General features: G+C 43.9%; 1 protein-coding gene across 1 annotated transcript in view; it reads right to left on the reverse strand.

Annotated features, from left to right (window-relative positions):
• sorcs2 (sortilin-related VPS10 domain containing receptor 2) overlaps nucleotides 1-17,392 on the reverse strand; it is a gene marked incomplete at its 5' end in the record, with an annotated part of 233,961 nt that overhangs the window by 112,811 nt on the left and 103,758 nt on the right. The window lies entirely within an intron of this gene.

Genomic DNA, 17,392 nt, shown 5'->3' on the forward strand with positions numbered 1-17,392 from the left:
AAGGTATTGCGTAATCAGCGCGGACTCCGAATTGTGTATTGAACTGCTGTAACTGTCTGCATTAGATCAGTCGCTGCGAGTGGATGCAGAGTTTGTGTATTATTACTTGAGATGTGATAAGAAACAATACGCTCATCTCACCGCAGTGATCAAGGTCTGTTTTATTTGGGGATTATTTTCATTCATTTTATTTCACTTCGTGTGGCATTTCTCTCTTCCTTGAATCAACTCTGTGAGTGAAGAGTGGAATCGCGGCTATCGTGCATAAGTGTCATCAGTTCGCGACGCGACAACGGCAGCTTGTGTAAGATATGATCAGCGATCCTCACTCTCACTACAACGCGACACAGCAGCTTTGATTCCCCTCTCTGCCTCCTTTTATTTCTCTTGTTTTCCGTAACTTGCATACACATAGAGCTCCGGCTGAGTGTGGGTGAACCCCCGCCTATTGTCCCAACCCACGTGATGCATCGGCGCACGTGATTACATACAGCAACCTCTCCGCCATTTTGTCTACGTCACGCGACTCCGCCATCTTGGTAGTTTTTAGCTGTAGTTCCTTAAGGCTCCTCCCTCTTCACACACATACACACACACATACATACATACATCCTCATCCATTTTATTCATTTGACTTTAGGTATTAGGCATATAAAATTCTATGATAGCGTTTGTTGGTTGCAGTATTAATTGATCTGATCATTTATTATTTTGATTTAATAAACTCTGTTATACTTTAAGAAGCAGTCGTCTGTGATTACTTGTGCATATGTGTGTAATGAAACTGTATGTAGTAGCCCTGTGCTCGAATTTAACCCTTCACTGTCACTGAATGTGTAGTCATACGCAGACTATTGACATTATGAGTGACTACTAATTATGAGACTTAGTTTTATCGTTTGGTTATTGGTCCCTGTTCACAGGGTGGTGCCCCGTTGTTATTAATAATCATTAATAATTGTTACATACATCAAAAATTCTATTGATGTCAAGAATTCAGTTTCTTAAATGCTGATAACCCAAACACGCTCCTTTAGTTCCCAACACCGGCGAGACCGGCGGCATGAATGATGTGATTGGTGTGAACACGGCATTAGAAGGCAATAAGCAGCGAGGAGGTTGTTTGACACACTCAGTGATTCGAGGCAATTTAAAGGGCATTTTAAATCCTTTTAAAACAGGATAAAAAAAAGAAGTATCGATAGTAGTCGCGGACATATCAATACACTATCATTAAAAAAAATATTGCTCTAGTAAGTGACAGATATTTTTTTCACAGCCCTATTGAATTAGTAGTAACCCAATATTAAACTGAACTCTGTACACATTCTGACAATATGATATAAAATATATGACCAATGTGTCTTTCTTATCAGCAATTTTAGCAACACAATGTTGTAATATGTAAACTTGTTAAATGAGAACAAAGTTGCATCACTGGTATTATTATGAAAAATAAATAATTAGGAAACTAGAAAATGTGATTATCCGGTCAAGGAAAGTCTCATCTGGGGTTAAAATTGAAAGTGCTACCTTAAATACATTAGTTACAGTAAAAGTAGCAGAATTCGTATTATTATTGTATGTTGTATATAGCTTATTTTAAATGACTGGAGCAATGTGTGGTTCAGTATCTAGCCGAAGAACACTTGGATGGGTGGTGCACACACTCTAATACAATGTAAAATCCACGATAAAAATGTAGTGGTGAAACCAGTTGCTAACAAATTACACATTAAGAGGCAAAACTGTAATGCAACATGAAGACACACACAGACGTAGGACAGGAACAGTTCAGAGGAATTGTACCAATGCATAAAAGAGTTTTTCATCATGCAATGAGTGACAGGATGTTATATGTTGCAAAGACAGAAAAGCGCACTCAGGCCAATTTGTGATTTATGAAATGAGGATATAAGAATAAAATTGAATTGAATGAGAAAATCATCACCACTCCACTGACTCTGGTTAATTAGACTGTCTGGCTCTACTTTCTCCATTTTGCTGCTGTGAAATATGTGAATCTCTGTGAGGGCATCTGGGAGTATCCCTGACAACACAAATAATATCAATAATAATATTAATATTTGCAGATGCGGAAGCTAATATAGCGTAGCTGTTGGCAGGGCGTCATTCCGCCTAAAATCTAATTACACCTGCAAAGCAGAGTTGGACTGAACAGTTTCCCTTTACATGCCTGAACTGACGACGATCAGCTGAGCTACTACATGTGGTTAGATTGTAGGGAGAACATAATCCGACCCAATTGAAGGATTTGAACTGCGAACGACAGGTTAATATGAGTGGGACAGGACTGACATGGACTTGTGCAGAAGTCCAATGTATGCTTGAAATCTGGGACCAAGAGAACAAACAGAATATGCTAAAGTGTTTGTAAAGCCATTGGCTATAAACTATAGAGGGTATTTGTGGTATCAGTGCAGAGTCAAAGTGAAAAAACTTGACAGCAATGTTTCAAAGTCTGCGATTCTGCTCCTTCTTTCACACCCTTTACCAAAAGTTGTCCACTTTTGTGCACTGTGAAACCAAACCAGACGAAATGAAAATTAACCAAAAGTATAAATTACACTGTGATTCAGACTAGCTCAACGAACTACGGCTTGTGAAAGCGTCCCAAAACATCGGCAGCAATAGGGATGCCCCCGAAACCCGGTTCTGTTAAATTAGTAAAACCCAGAGTTGTAATGATTACAAGTACTTGCGCACTGGAACCTAAAAGCACGACACAGAGGCAGAGTTACAAGTATAGTTCATTTTACTATGTTCAGGCAGGGTCAAAACTAGGAGATCAGTCACAAAGGCAAACAAATCCAACAAGGGGAAGGCAGAGAATCCAAGGTCGCAAAAACAGGCAGGGTCGGCACAGGCAGATCAGGAATAGTAACAAGGATAACTCCGGAGAGCTCGGCAGTAACACACAAGACAATCTAGCAGGGATCACGTGCACGTGAGCGGACCTAAATAGTGAGGGACTAATGAGGGAATGGGCTGCAGATGAGATTGAGGACCAGGTGAGGGGAATGAGTGATGATAGGGTGTGGCTGGCAGGACCTGAAACGACAGGAGTTCGAGAAACAATCCAAGATGAAGTGGAATTTGTTTAGAGTTAACGGTTCTGCTATCAGTACTTTAGAAGTCAAAATATCAGCGTTACAAACCTCTCTGTGCCTGTCTTTGCACGAGGGGCGGAGTTGTGCAGAATCAATAAGAGTACTAGTATCAATACAATCTTAATGATACTCATGTCAAGGCAGCAACATGAGTAAGAGCCACCAATTAACAAACAGTGGCAGTTAAAACAATAACAAATCCAACATAACCTGTTACGATTATGTATCAATGTATCAATCATCTTTCAATGGAATAATGGGATACAAATACTAGCCTACGATCAGTACATATTGTCTGGTGTCCTGTACAGATCTCTTGTCTATTCATCTCCCTGACTGATGATATTAGTCAAAGCCTGATGTTTCAGTTGGCTTAAAATCTGCCACAACTAGTACGGAGCAGGAAACATCGAAATACAAGGTCACATTTCTCTACGATAACTCGGATAATGATGTGAACAATAAATGTGCTATTTCAGACAACAAAATGGAGCTTTTTGAAACGATTGGGATTTATTTGACATTTTACAATACAGGAAGAGCCATTTTGTGAGAAGTGTATGGTGAGGGAGAGAGAAGTGCATGGTGAGGGAGAGAGAGGTGTATGGTGAGGGAGAGAGAGGTGCATGGTGAGGGAGAGAGAGGTGCATGGTGAGGGAGAGAGAAGTGCATGGTGAGGGAGAGAGAGGTGCATGGTGAGGGAGAGAGAGGTGCATGGTGAGGGAGAGAGAGGTGCATGGTGAGGGAGAGAGAAGTGCATGGTGAGGGAGAGAGAGGTGCATGGTGAGGGAGAGAGAGGTGTATGGTGAGGGAGAGAGAGGTGCATGGTGAGGGAGAGAGAGGTGTATGGTGAGGGAGAGAGAGGTGCATGGTGAGGGAGAGAGAGGTGCATGGTGAGGGAGAGAGAAGTGTATGGTGAGGGAGAGAGAGGTGCATGGTGAGGGAGAGAGAGGTGTATGGTGAGGGAGAGAGAGGTGCATGGTGAGGGAGAGAGAGGTGTATGGTGAGGGAGAGAGAGGTGCATGGTGAGGGAGAGAGAGGTGCATGGTGAGGGAGAGAGAGGTGCATGGTGAGGGAGAGAGAGGTGCATGGTGAGGGAGAGAGAGGTGCATGGTGAGGGAGAGAGAGGTGCATGGTGAGGGAGAGAGAGGTGCATGGTGAGGGAGAGAGAGGTGTATGGTGAGGGAGAGAGAGGTGTATGGTGAGGGAGAGAGAAGTGTATGGTGAGGGAGAGAGAGGTGCATGGTGAGGGAGAGAGAGGTGCATGGTGAGGGAGAGAGAGGTGCATGGTGAGGGAGAGAGAGGTGCATGGTGAGGGAGAGAGAGGTGCATGGTGAGGGAGAGAGAGGTGCATGGTGAGGGAGAGAGAGGTGCATGGTGAGGGAGAGAGAGGTGTATGGTGAGGGAGAGAGAGGTGTATGGTGAGGGAGAGAGAGGTGTATGGTGAGGGAGAGAGAGGTGCATGGTGAGGGAGAGAGATGTGCATGGTGAGGGAGAGAGAGGTGCATGGTGAGGGAGAGAGAGGTGCATGGTGAGGGAGAGAGAGGTGCATGGTGAGGGAGAGAGAGGTGCATGGTGAGGGAGAGAGAGGTGCATGGTGAGGGAGAGAGAGGTGCATGGTGAGGGAGAGAGAGGTGCATGGTGAGGGAGAGAGAGGTGCATGGTGAGGGAGAGAGAAGTGCATGGTGAGGGAGAGAGAGGTGCATGGTGAGGGAGAGAGAGGTGCATGGTGAGGGAGAGAGAGGTGCATGGTGAGGGAGAGAGAGGTGCATGGTGAGGGAGAGAGAGGTGCATGGTGAGAGAGGTGCATGGTGAGGGAGAGAGAGGTGCATGGTGAGGGAGAGAGAGGTGCATGGTGAGGGAGAGAGAGGTGCATGGTGAGGGAGAGAGAGGTGCATGGTGAGGGAGAGAGAGGTGCATGGTGAGGGAGAGAGAGGTGTATGGTGAGGGAGAGAGAGGTGCATGGTGAGGGAGAGAGAGGTGCATGGTGAGGGAGAGAGAGGTGTATGGTGAGGGAGAGAGAGGTGCATGGTGAGGGAGAGAGAGGTGCATGGTGAGGGAGAGAGAAGTGCATGGTGAGGGAGAGAGAGGTGCATGGTGAGGGAGAGAGAGGTGCATGGTGAGGGAGAGAGAGGTGCATGGTGAGGGAGAGAGAAGTGCATGGTGAGGGAGAGAGAGGTGCATGGTGAGGGAGAGAGAGGTGCATGGTGAGGGAGAGAGAGGTGCATGGTGAGGGAGAGGGAAGTGCATGGTGAGGGAGAGAGAGGTGCATGGTGAGGGAGAGAGAGGTGCATGGTGAGGGAGAGAGAGGTGCATGGTGAGGGAGAGAGAAGTGTATGGTGAGGGAGCGAGAGGTGCATGGTGAGGGAGAGAGAGGTGCATGGTGAGGGAGAGAGAGGTGCATGGTGAGGGAGAGAGAGGTGCATGGTGAGGGAGAGAGAGGTGTATGGTGAGGGAGAGAGAAGTGTATGGTGAGGGAGAGAGAAGTGTATGGTGAGGGAGAGAGAGGTGTATGGTGAGGGAGAGAGAGGTGCATGGTGAGGGAGAGAGAGGTGCATGGTGAGGGAGAGAGAGGTGCATGGTGAGGGAGAGAGAGGTGTATGGTGAGGGAGAGAGAAGTGTATGGTGAGGGAGAGAGAAGTGTATGGTGAGGGAGAGAGAAGTGTATGGTGAGGGAGAGAGAAGTGTATGGTGAGGGAGAGAGAAGTGTATGGTGAGGGAGAGAGAAGTGTATGATGAGGGAGAGAGAAGTGCATGGTGAGGGAGAGAGAGGTGCATGGTGAGGGAGCGAGAGGTGCATGGTGAGGGAGAGAGAGGTGCATGGTGAGGGAGAGAGAGGTGCATGGTGAGGGAGAGAGAGGTGCATGGTGAGGGAGAGAGAGGTGCATGGTGAGGGAGAGAGAGGTGTATGGTGAGGGAGAGAGAGGTGTATGGTGAGGGAGAGAGAGGTGTATGGTGAGGGAGAGAGAGGTGCATGGTGAGGGAGAGAGAGGTGCATGGTGAGGGAGAGAGAAGTGCATGGTGAGGGAGAGAGAGATGTATGGTGAGGGAGAGAGAGGTGCATGGTGAGGGAGAGAGAGGTGCATGGTGAGGGAGAGAGAAGTGTATGGTGAGGGAGAGAGAGGTGTATGGTGAGGGAGAGAGAAGTGTATGGTGAGGGAGAGAGAGGTGTATGGTGAGGGAGAGAGAGGTGTATGGTGAGGGAGAGAGAGGTGTATGGTGAGGGAGAGAGAGGTGTATGGTGAGGGAGAGAGAAGTGTATGGTGAGGGAGAGAGAGGTGTATGGTGAGGGAGAGAGAAGTGTATGGTGAGGGAGAGAGAAGTGTATGGTGAGGGAGAGAGAAGTGTATGGTGAGGGAGAGAGAAGTGTATGGTGAGGGAGAGAGAGGTGTATGGTGAGGGAGAGAGAAGTGTATGGTGAGGGAGAGAGAGGTGTATGGTGAGGGAGAGAGAGGTGTATGGTGAGGGAGAGAGAGGTGCATGGTGAGGGAGAGAGAGGTGCATGGTGAGGGAGAGAGAGGTGTATGGTGAGGGAGAGAGAAGTGTATGGTGAGGGAGAGAGAGGTGCATGGTGAGGGAGAGAGAGGTGTATGGTGAGGGAGAGAGAAGTGTATGGTGAGGGAGAGAGAGGTGTATGGTGAGGGAGAGAGAAGTGTATGGTGAGGGAGAGAGAGGTGTATGGTGAGGGAGAGAGAGGTGTATGGTGAGGGAGAGAGAAGTGTATGGTGAGGGAGAGAGAGGTGTATGGTGAGGGAGAGAGAAGTGTATGGTGAGGGAGAGAGAGGTGTATGGTGAGGGAGAGAGAGGTGTATGGTGAGGGAGAGAGAGGTGTATGGTGAGGGAGAGAGAGGTGTATGGTGAGGGAAGTATTACTGTGTTTAGTGAGTTTCAACCTGACAGCCAGGGGATTTCTTACTCATCTGTCAGATGTACAAAGCACATATACAAAGAATTTGCATCTCTCACAATGTACTTATACAGAAATAAAACAAGAGCTAGGGACATTAACAAAGCTGGACAGATAGAAAATAATCAGGACTGTGTTATTCTAAAGTAGAGGAAAATATAAGTATTATTATGAATATATAAAGCAAAAATGACCCACAATAAAACAAGAAATAAAATGTCTACAAGTCAGGTGTTTAACAAAACAAATAGTACAAAGAAATAAATACTGAGTGTATATACGTAAACTTCATTATGTACATTATTATGTAAAGATGTCTTATATTGCACACACAGTGAAGGATTTATATATCGACAGTGAAAGATATGTACATATAAAAAAAGAAAATTGTGCATTGTTTACTGTAAAATTATAATCTATAATGGCAGCAGTGGATATATTTGGTGTTAGAGGGTTATTGACAGTGTATGACTGATGTTAGATGTTCGTCAAAGTGATGACCCCCTCGTGCAAAGCAATTGTTCGATTTCGTATCGGCTCCGCACTTGAAGAGCTATTGGGTTTATCCCATCCGCAGCATTGAAAGAACTGTAATCCTTGCCCACCTGTTGTGTGGGCTTCATCTTGGTCTCACCTTGGGTAAAGATAAAGATGAGGCCAGACTATTGGATCCCACTTTTCTTCAGCCAGCATGTGATTAAGAACAAACCTACAAGCAAGAACTGGGCACGACTGCCAGGATGAGTATCAATGGAAGAGACGCTCCGCTGCACCAGGAGCTTTTCCAGAACTTTTCCGGGCAAGTCCAACTGGTAAGGGGTAGACTCGAACACGCATGAGGGACTATATTTCTCGTCTGGCCTGGGAATGCATTGCGGTTCCCCAGGAATAGCAGGAGACATTTGCTGAGGAGAGGGATGTCTGGAATACCTTGCCTGTCATGAGGCTGCTCAGACTGTCTGCTGGAGGAGGCGACCGCCCGTCTGGTGTACACACACTCGATGCACATACTAGTCTGGGTCAGGGAATAAGGGTGCTTTCACACCCAACCTGTTTGGTTCGATTAAACTCAGGAACTCAGGTCTGTTTGCCTGGTTCGATGGTTTTGGCTGGTGTGAAAGCCATCAATCAAACCACGGCGGACCAAACAACCAATCCGAGACCAATTGTAAAGGTGGGTCTGGGTCCGATTTCGAGCAGGTATTTTCCCTGATTAATAGGTCAAAAGCTGCTATGCCTATATCCAATGTTCCCTCTAATTTTTCATGTGTCTGGGCATACACACAAGCTCCCTGAGCACACTGAGGACCACTGTGAGCAACATCAGATGTGCACGCTGTGGCCACACACCAGTATCACACCTGTTCAAAACCTTGGATCATAGCAAGTTACATGGCTTATTAAAAGAATCAAATTACAGCAGCAATTTTCACTAGTTTACTTTTAATATAAGTGATTTGACAAACTTTAAAGGAAAAAGACAAAAATCTTGTTGTTCATGAGATGTGTAGTATGTTTTATGTGAGAGTCCTGCTTGGCCATGGGAAGAGTCCTGCTTTGGCCTGTGTGAGGTCCTGTTCTGGAAGAAATGATACATATACACCTTTCAGACATAACATTTTGTTCACATTAAAACATTCACATTTTGCACAATGACGTGTGCTGTAGCTTGTGATACAGTGTAAATTCCTGTAACTCTGTCTGTAAAATATGTAATTACTCAGTTTTTTATTATCATTTCTACTACCCATAAATTATCTAGTAGTAACATAATTTAATGATTAATATCCATAAGTAAAAAATCTTAATAAATGTCACTAGAATATGCACAAATCTGACTTAAATTTTACCTCATTTTTCACGTCTGTCCTTCTCACTTCTCCAATGGTTGTACACTTTGTCCAGGTTGATGGCTTCGTCTGCTTCGCTGCATGTTTTGCAGAGTAGACCCTTCTCACTCGAAAAAGAAAAAATCTCACCCAGTTTCACCGCTTGTTCTTCTATTTGAACATACTCCGACAGCCATTCCATCTTAAAAGAACCACATTTCTTTTTTCCAATGGCTTGGTGAGTGGATGTGTCGCTGCCCGTTCGTTTCGCCATGATAAGGGGTTAGCATTTGCGTCTCGTAACTCCGCCGCACTGTTGATAGCTAGCTAACCTGCAGCGCGAATGGGCAGGGCAATAGTGTCAATGCTATGATTGGCTGCGTAGCGTAAGTGAACCGAATCGTATCATTGGCTGGACACCTGTCACTCACTGAGTTACGTTGCAAAATAGTACAGAAAACAAAATTATTATTATTATTATTATTATTATTGGTTTAATTGATTAGATAAGATTAGGACTAATATTAGATATTAATTAATACGTTTATGTTGAATTTTATTTTATGCGCTGCATAGATTTTCTTGTGCGCTGAGAATGTGCGAGCAGTGCGCGATTGCTCAAGCGCGCAGCTTAGAGGGAACATTGCCTATATCCAACTGTGCAATTTGTCAGCTCATTAAGTTGATTGTGTGACAGTGATCACACAGTAATAAGCTCTGAATCATTACTGTGCAAACGTTCGCACCAGGGAGCGTGCAAAAGGGGCTTTGTACAGTCCTGTCCTATACCCTAGTCATTATTCATAACATTGATTTGCCGTCTATTAATACTAATAATGATTATAATCAGTTATTTCTTCGTGAGCATGTGACACCAAAGTAAAAAAATCATCAATAACTTCACAATCACCCCCTCTTGGTTCACTTGAACTAAAATGTAACCATGAATGATTTTTACCATTGGTCCGGACCGAACTAACTCAACTGCAGGTGCGAAAGCAGCCTATTGGTCTTGCTGTTAAGCATGTGTGTGGCTCAAACAGAAGAGTGTATCTTTTCTTCATCGGTGTTTCCACATGATTGACTGACGGACAAGTGTCTTTCTACTGCCAAACGCTTCATTATCACTGCCAGGAATAGACACAGTAATGCGTTTGTTAGCTTTAAGATGGATTTATACTTCCAACTTCAGTGTGTTGCAGTCCCACTTAGAGATAGGTCAATAGCATTATAACAAACTTAAATTTTAGCCGTTACGGAATTAACAATTAACTACAGCTGATCTAATCTGCCATTGCCACTGTCATTTTAACCAGCAACAGTCAGCTAAAAGCAAAAAAGTATGCTATCTATACTGTATGTGTCCAACTGTTGTATTCTTAGTGAAAAAGTGAGGCGATATAAATTAAGAAATGAATTAGCGTCCAAAATTTAACAAATCCAGGTTCTTTGTCCATTGAAAACCAGATCCACAATGGAACCAGCGATGGAAGCCCATCCCTGGTCCTATTGTCGGTATCTCTCGTACAGGTTTGGATTTCAAATTCAGTGTTGTATGTCCCATTTCAACAGCACCACCACAACACTATATGCTCACACCCTAAAGCAGTGGTTCTCAAACTGAGGGGCGCGCTCCTCTAGTGGGGCACGGTGGTATTACAGGTGGGGTGCAGGGGGAAATATATAAATATCTATATTTTTTTAAAGTAATTAATAAATACATGGCGAAATGCCTGTACTTTCGTGTAAATGTTTACGTTACGCCGTTAACAGGTTACGCTTGCGCATGCGCAACGGCCATGATCCTTGGCGACTCACATGTGTGGCTTAGTGTTCCAAATGAAGAGACATTTGGCGGGAACAGAAAAGCAACCGCAAGCGATGCATCCGAGACGAACAGCAAGCAGCCAAGAAGAACATATGATGAGGCCTCTCTTGCTCTGCGGTTCACAGTGAACGCGGTAGAAGATGAGGAGAGACCAGTCTGTGCTTTATGTCTGAAGCTATTCTTTGCCAAATTGTCGTTCTTTTCTTGCACAGATAGAACTTTATTTGCATTGTTCTGACAAAGTGATTGCACATTGTATTTGTTTTTGTCTGATGGAGCAATCTGGTTTACTTAAAAGTTTTCTTTATTCTATTCTTTGAAAAAGCACAGACGGAGGAGTCACAAAATGTTTCAATAAAAGTTCAACATGGACCATTTTGTTACAATTTTGTTGGGGCGGTGGGGCATGAACAATTTTCTTCCTCCAAAGTGGGGCGCAACAGAAAAAGTTTGAGAACCACTGCACTAGCATCAGAGAGGGCCTTTAACATCTGTATGATACCTGTACACCTGGATAGGGAGGGATGAGTGATGAAAACAGTTTGATTAACTACACCTGCGCTATTATGACAACACACATTCTACAGGACTGTGACAGAGAGATCTGTTGGTTATGTGAAGACACAACAGAGACGCGAACACAGTTTTGCAGCAGCACCATATCTTATTTGTTAATGATGCAAGTCAGTTTTTCAGCTACTCTTTTATTGTTCTGTGATTTATCACTACCCCCCCGGTCTTCTTCCACAGAAAAACTGGTACCTCAGCAGCAAACACACACACATACGCACACACACAGCAGACCACCAGGTTATTATACTCGCCCCTCCAGCACAACTCATCCATCTCGACTTTCACGACATTTGTCTCTCATTCTTCACAAACGAGCATGTTCGATGCTCATGATCAATCAATCTCCAGCATCTGGAACATGGTCTCTCATTCGCAATTAGCGAGGAAGAGATATAGAAAGGGGGAAAAGATGAAAAGAGAAATGGATAAGAATGGGTGAAACTGCATATAGATTGCAGCTATAGCAGTGCTAATATTCATGATGTTATTGTAGAATATAAGTAACTATATATGAGAGAGAAAGAGATGAAAAAGACAGCTTACTGTTGTTACTTTTTTATCAGAAATGCAAAAAAGAGAGATGACAAGAAAAGTGTCAAGTGTTTATCCTCATGATTTCAGTTCTGGTTGATTCAGACTTTCTATTTGAACACAAGCAGTGGAATTGTGCTCAGAGTTTAGCAGTGTGGAGTCTTCAGCTGTGTCCCAATCCTTCAGTCTACGTCGGCCGTGTTCTTTGAAGACCGTGAAGGTTGAAGCAAGCAGTCTGATGGTCTGATCTACAGGATTTCCTGTTTGCGTCACCAGCTTTTCGCACCCCCACCCTTCCCGTCACTCCAGTCACTTAGCAACCAGGTGCGGTTGACATAACAGCCTTAGAACTCGAATAAAATGGAGCAAAGATGTCACAGCTCTGCCCCTTCATCTCTCACCCACCTAATCAGCTCAGTCAGTGCAGCAGTTAGTCACACCCACCTCACCAGCTCAATCACTCTCCTGCCACTCTGCTGCACCCCAGACTGACACACATTCACTGCCAGATCCTTCTCCTCATTATGCCAGACTTATGCCTTTTCTACAACCCGTTCCACAAATACTGCTTGTGACAAAGTGGGTGAGAACACACCATTTGTCCCAGTGTATTTGTTAGTGATGTTACGAGATGTGCCGACGCTTCGAAACGTGTGTCGAGTAATGGAGGGGGCGTTTCCTCGAAGCGCGTATCGAGGCACGCTTCATTTAGGGGAGGAGCCAAAAATGATGAAGCCTCGCTGCCCGGCTGTACCACGTGACTGCTTCGGGAAGTGGTACAGATTTTGCCTCTGGAGTACTGGGAGAGGCAAAAATTCCTGTATCAAAATTTATATAGACTTGCTCTTGCGTTTTTGTGCACGCAGAAAATACGTTTGTGGTCAAACGTAATTGAGAATGCATTTTAGTTTTGGGGGAACGTAATTTTTAGGAGACGGGACTGCACCGGCATTACATTTTTTCTCTCGCGCACCCCCTAGAGGCAGCTCGCGCACCCCCAGGGGTGCGCACACCACACTTTGGGAATCCCTGTTTTAGACAAACACGCTGATTCTGCTGCGACAGGAAGTACTGATAAGATGTGAGACAGACGAAGAGAGAACAGCATCTGGTGTGCCGTAACAAAGACAACCTGCAGACATACATTTTGTCTTTCTCATACCGTCTCATATATAGTTTCACTATAATATTATTGATAATATAAATGAGTATCATTCAAAGTCAGTTGCTTCCTGACTCTCTGACTGAGCAGAACGCCCGCACCGTCTTCCTGATGCTTCGAATGAAGCATGTACTCCGAAGTTGAACACTGTTTCCATATGACCGCGTGGGTGGACCGAACCACTGTAGTGGAACGGAGAGTTGATAACCCTCCAGTAAGTATTAGCTGTAGCTTCTGTGGTCTAACCTTGCCTCCAACTAGGGTCACAGTCTCCTGATCAGCCTGTGCACAGTTCCCAGATCAGAGTCTGGGCACAGGGTGAAGGAAAGACTGCTTCTCAGATGACATGGTTGATAGACAGAGTAAGGAATAGGAGGAAACAGGGGAATGGCTGATGTCATGTGGCTTTGCTGTGGTTTAACCAGTGCAGTTTTCATCCTCGTTTCTAACTGTATTGAAAGGTCATTTAGCATGTTTTTAAGTTTTATTTCAAGAGGAAGGAAAACCTACATTTGTGTCCGATACCCCACAGCTCCACTCTGCTAGTCAGCGACATTAGTGTGGGAGCCATATACACAAAGAGACTAGCTTAGCTTTTTATTTCCAAGTGTTTTCACACAGCATGGATGAGCAAGCATTACATTACATTAGTCATTTAAACACTAAGGCTGAGAGCAAAGTGCTCCACCAAAGTATGTCTGTAAATCTTCTGAATTATTTACAATGAATCACACAGAAAGAAAAGGTCTGTCATATATTAAGTGTCAGTAACTCCAGAAGGGCCCTGAAATGTAATGTTCTGAAAGCCAAATTGAAAAAAGATACGAAGTGATCAGACGTTAAATATTGACGTTGTCTTCTGTTGCCAGGGTTGCATCCTATATTTAGGATGGTATTGGTTTATGTAATGACCCCGACACACAGTCCCACTTCATTTAAGGTTTGATGTATTCATGTGCATGAAAAGTTATTTTGAGTATTTGTTTTCCAGGTGAGCTCAACCATAAAACATGTAAAGTGAGATATAATTCATTAAACAAATTCCTCCTCTTGGTTTATTCATCCCCCATTCACAACATGTTCCATTATTATTACCATTACTGTTGAACTTCGGAGAAAATGAACAAAATAATTATGGAGAATATGACTATGATAGTGTTCTTATGGAAGGCAGGGGAGACAGTTTACAGTCAGAGAGAGACGGTAGAGAGAAGAGCAGATGGCTGTTTGTCGTCACGCTATTATAAGGGACAGCATCTCAATCACTTGAGTTGCTCTTAGAAGATACTTACTGCCAATCACTGAAGTGCTGACACTTCATCTGCAGTATCAGTCAGTCACTCTTTTCCCCAATTTGAAACAATTTGACTTAAGTCTGTGTTTACTCATCGCTTTAGTCCAACTATGGTCTTTTCCATCTCAGTAGGTGATTAAATGAATTTCTAAAACTACTGTTGATTTGTTTCTGTGGCAGTCCAATGGAGCATAATTATATGCATTGATTTGGTTTGATTCCGCACAGGAATTGTGCGGAATCAAAAGAAACCAGAGAAACCAGCTCCCACTTTGAAAATGTGACGCTTGCATATAGAGGGTCTATATCTCTGGCCCACGGTTCCTGTCTTTGCTCTGAGATGAATTAATGAGGTTATGAAAACCACAACCTCTGAGACTGTGAGAGAACATGATCGTTTTCTATAAAACCGACTTCAACAATCATTCTGCAGCTTATTCTACAGCCCTTAGCTGACCTTGGAACTGAACCATTTCCCCTATACTTCAAAGGCTGATAAAGATTTGAAGCACTTGCATGAGAGCGCTTAAAGAGCCAGTGAAGGCAGACCCCCTGAGTGGGTTTGTTCTTATCTCTACCTCTAATTCCCATACTCCATGTATAAAGACATCTTTTAACTCTCCCATCTTCCAGGCAGCGTGTGGTTGATGTATGTCTCTGCCTACAGTAATATTTGTCTACACTTAATTAATGAATATTGTGATATTTCACTTTTAAACTTCTTATGAGCCTCCTGGCTGGGGATGGAACTTTGCTTATTTCTTGTTTCTTCCATGCTCTGTCTTCCAGACTTATCTTAATATCTGATTCAAGGAAATAAGCGCCTGTGTGTGAGTAATGTGCTACAATAAAGATCTTACATTTTCTGTGGCTCATTGTGATGCGTCAGCATAATATATATCACAGATGCTAAGGTTTCAGAATCAGCGTGGATTATTGAACTGTGGCGGCTCACATTTTAAAACATTGGCAAATACATCTTAACAATATTTGATCAGAGTGTAACTTTCCATGTAGAGCTTAAAGAGCCAAAAAGGAATGACCAGTCAAGCCCCAAGCCTCTATTGACAGAGCAGAAAAGGTTATGACATCAAGAAAGATCCGCAGTACTAATATCTCAAAGGGGAAGAGATTTGTATAAGCTGTTAATGGACAAAGAATTGTCTTCAACCTCATAATGTGCTCGACTTTGCTATCTATATATTGGTTACCAAACATCAAGAGGATGTCAAGACATCAGGGAGAGAGGACAAGAAAGGAAAGATGTTGCCCTGCTGGAAACACTAATAAAGAACTCCTTTGTTGAGCTTCTTAAATGATAAAGATTATGAATGATAACCCTTATCCTTAATGTTGTTTTTCTTTTTTCTTGTCTTCATATGTTAATCTAAATGAAGCACACAGAGCTGTGAGCAGTCAATGTGTGCCCGGTGGAGTGGGCAGTGGATACCATTTAGAATTGTTGGGCATTAACATTGACTTTGGGGCGTTTGACTTCATGTTTCGGGACGGTTCTGGTACAGTGGTAAAAAGGAAAAGTTAGTCCGGCGCCTTGCTAGAAAATCTGAATCAGCAGGTCAGACTTCAAAAAAAAAAGTTCTGATATTAAAATCGGCCGAGAACATTTTTAATTAGTGCAACTGCAGTGTAATATAGTTTTCCTGGAACTGTCTGATCATGTTTAGCATAAGTCTTTCTTCTCTTGTTTTCATTATATTTGGTCAAGTTTGAATACCTTCTCATTCCACTTGGAGTTGCAGAAGTTTTACCCATTAGTGAAAAGCACATCCATCCATCCCTCCATCCATCTTCTCGGAGGTCTCTTTATCAATGATAAAAGCTACTGATTTGGTGAGTGACATTGATGATTCAGCATAGATTTGTTATAGGATTGTTGTTCACTCTTGTGGACATGTATCCAGACTAGCAATTGTTAAGGATAGAATTTCGATCTCTGCCATTATTGCTATGATGGCTGGTAAAGATCCAACAGCTTATATGATCACTTTTAGCTGGACTGGACCCTAAGACCACACACTAAGCACTCAACAAGGAAACAGACTTGTGCAAACACTTGCTCAGCTGCCAGCCCCCTAGACACAGGTGTTAAAGGAAATTGCTGAGGGAGGGAGCACCGAGCTTCCAGTCTCAAAGTATATTACGACTCTACTGGTGTTGAAACATGTCAACAGTCCTCGGGAGCCTTCTCCTGCAAAGGCTCTCGAGCAGGTCTTTAATAGAGCGCTCAATGAAGCAAGAGGAAGCGAGGGTGACATCGTCTCCATCTGAAGATTCACCTTTCTCTAATTGCCTCAAGTCCTATTGATTACCCGAGTCCCCTCACACATTTTCTGTGTGATCCCCTCACAGAGCTTGAATACCCTCCTGTTTGCTGTTTTCTGATGGGATTAGCAGTATTGATCAAACTGTGCTCACGTATGTGTGTTTGTATGTGTGTAGAGGTAACTAATGAACCTGATCGCTCAGAATGTGGATGCTGAAAACAAGAAAGTAAACACATGGCAGCATACTGATATTTAGTTAGAGGGATCAAGGTGTTTGATGATCAACTACTCTCGTATCACCAGCATCACACACATTCCAGCAAGAAGCAGCGAACCTGAGCTTCCATTAGTCGTCTCTCCTGCCCGGCCTGGAGGTGTGTTTAAGCAGCTCATATTACCAGACATCGTGCTGTCACAACACACATCACCGGTCACTTTCTTTCATTCTCTCTCTCTTTCTGTCCCCACAGAAGATAAAGATGACTCCATTCCCATGCAATCAAATGCTCTCATGTTGTTTGGCCCTTTACTATTCTGTGTGTATGTGTGCATGCGTGTGTGAAGAAAAAGAGATGGCAGATCTCACACAGACGTTTGGAGTGGTGACTGGAGCAGAATGTAAGACGACATCTAATCCCCTCCATCTTCTCATTGATTGGAAGAAGCCTGACCCTAACCCTGGGAGATATCGCCTGCACTACAGGCACCGCAGCTGGCTCTCCAGTTGTATCTCAGTGGTCCTCATGGCTCATGCTTTAACTTTTGTGGTGCCTGTTTTTTTCTGAATTAACTGTTGTTCAGATGTTTCCTGTGGATCGAATAAGTATAACATGGGTCGGAGTGTTACATGTG

The sequence above is a fragment of the Melanostigma gelatinosum genome (genome assembly GCF_949748355.1).
Source record: "Melanostigma gelatinosum genome assembly, chromosome: 23".
Classification (NCBI taxonomy): domain Eukaryota; kingdom Metazoa; phylum Chordata; class Actinopteri; order Perciformes; family Zoarcidae; genus Melanostigma; species Melanostigma gelatinosum.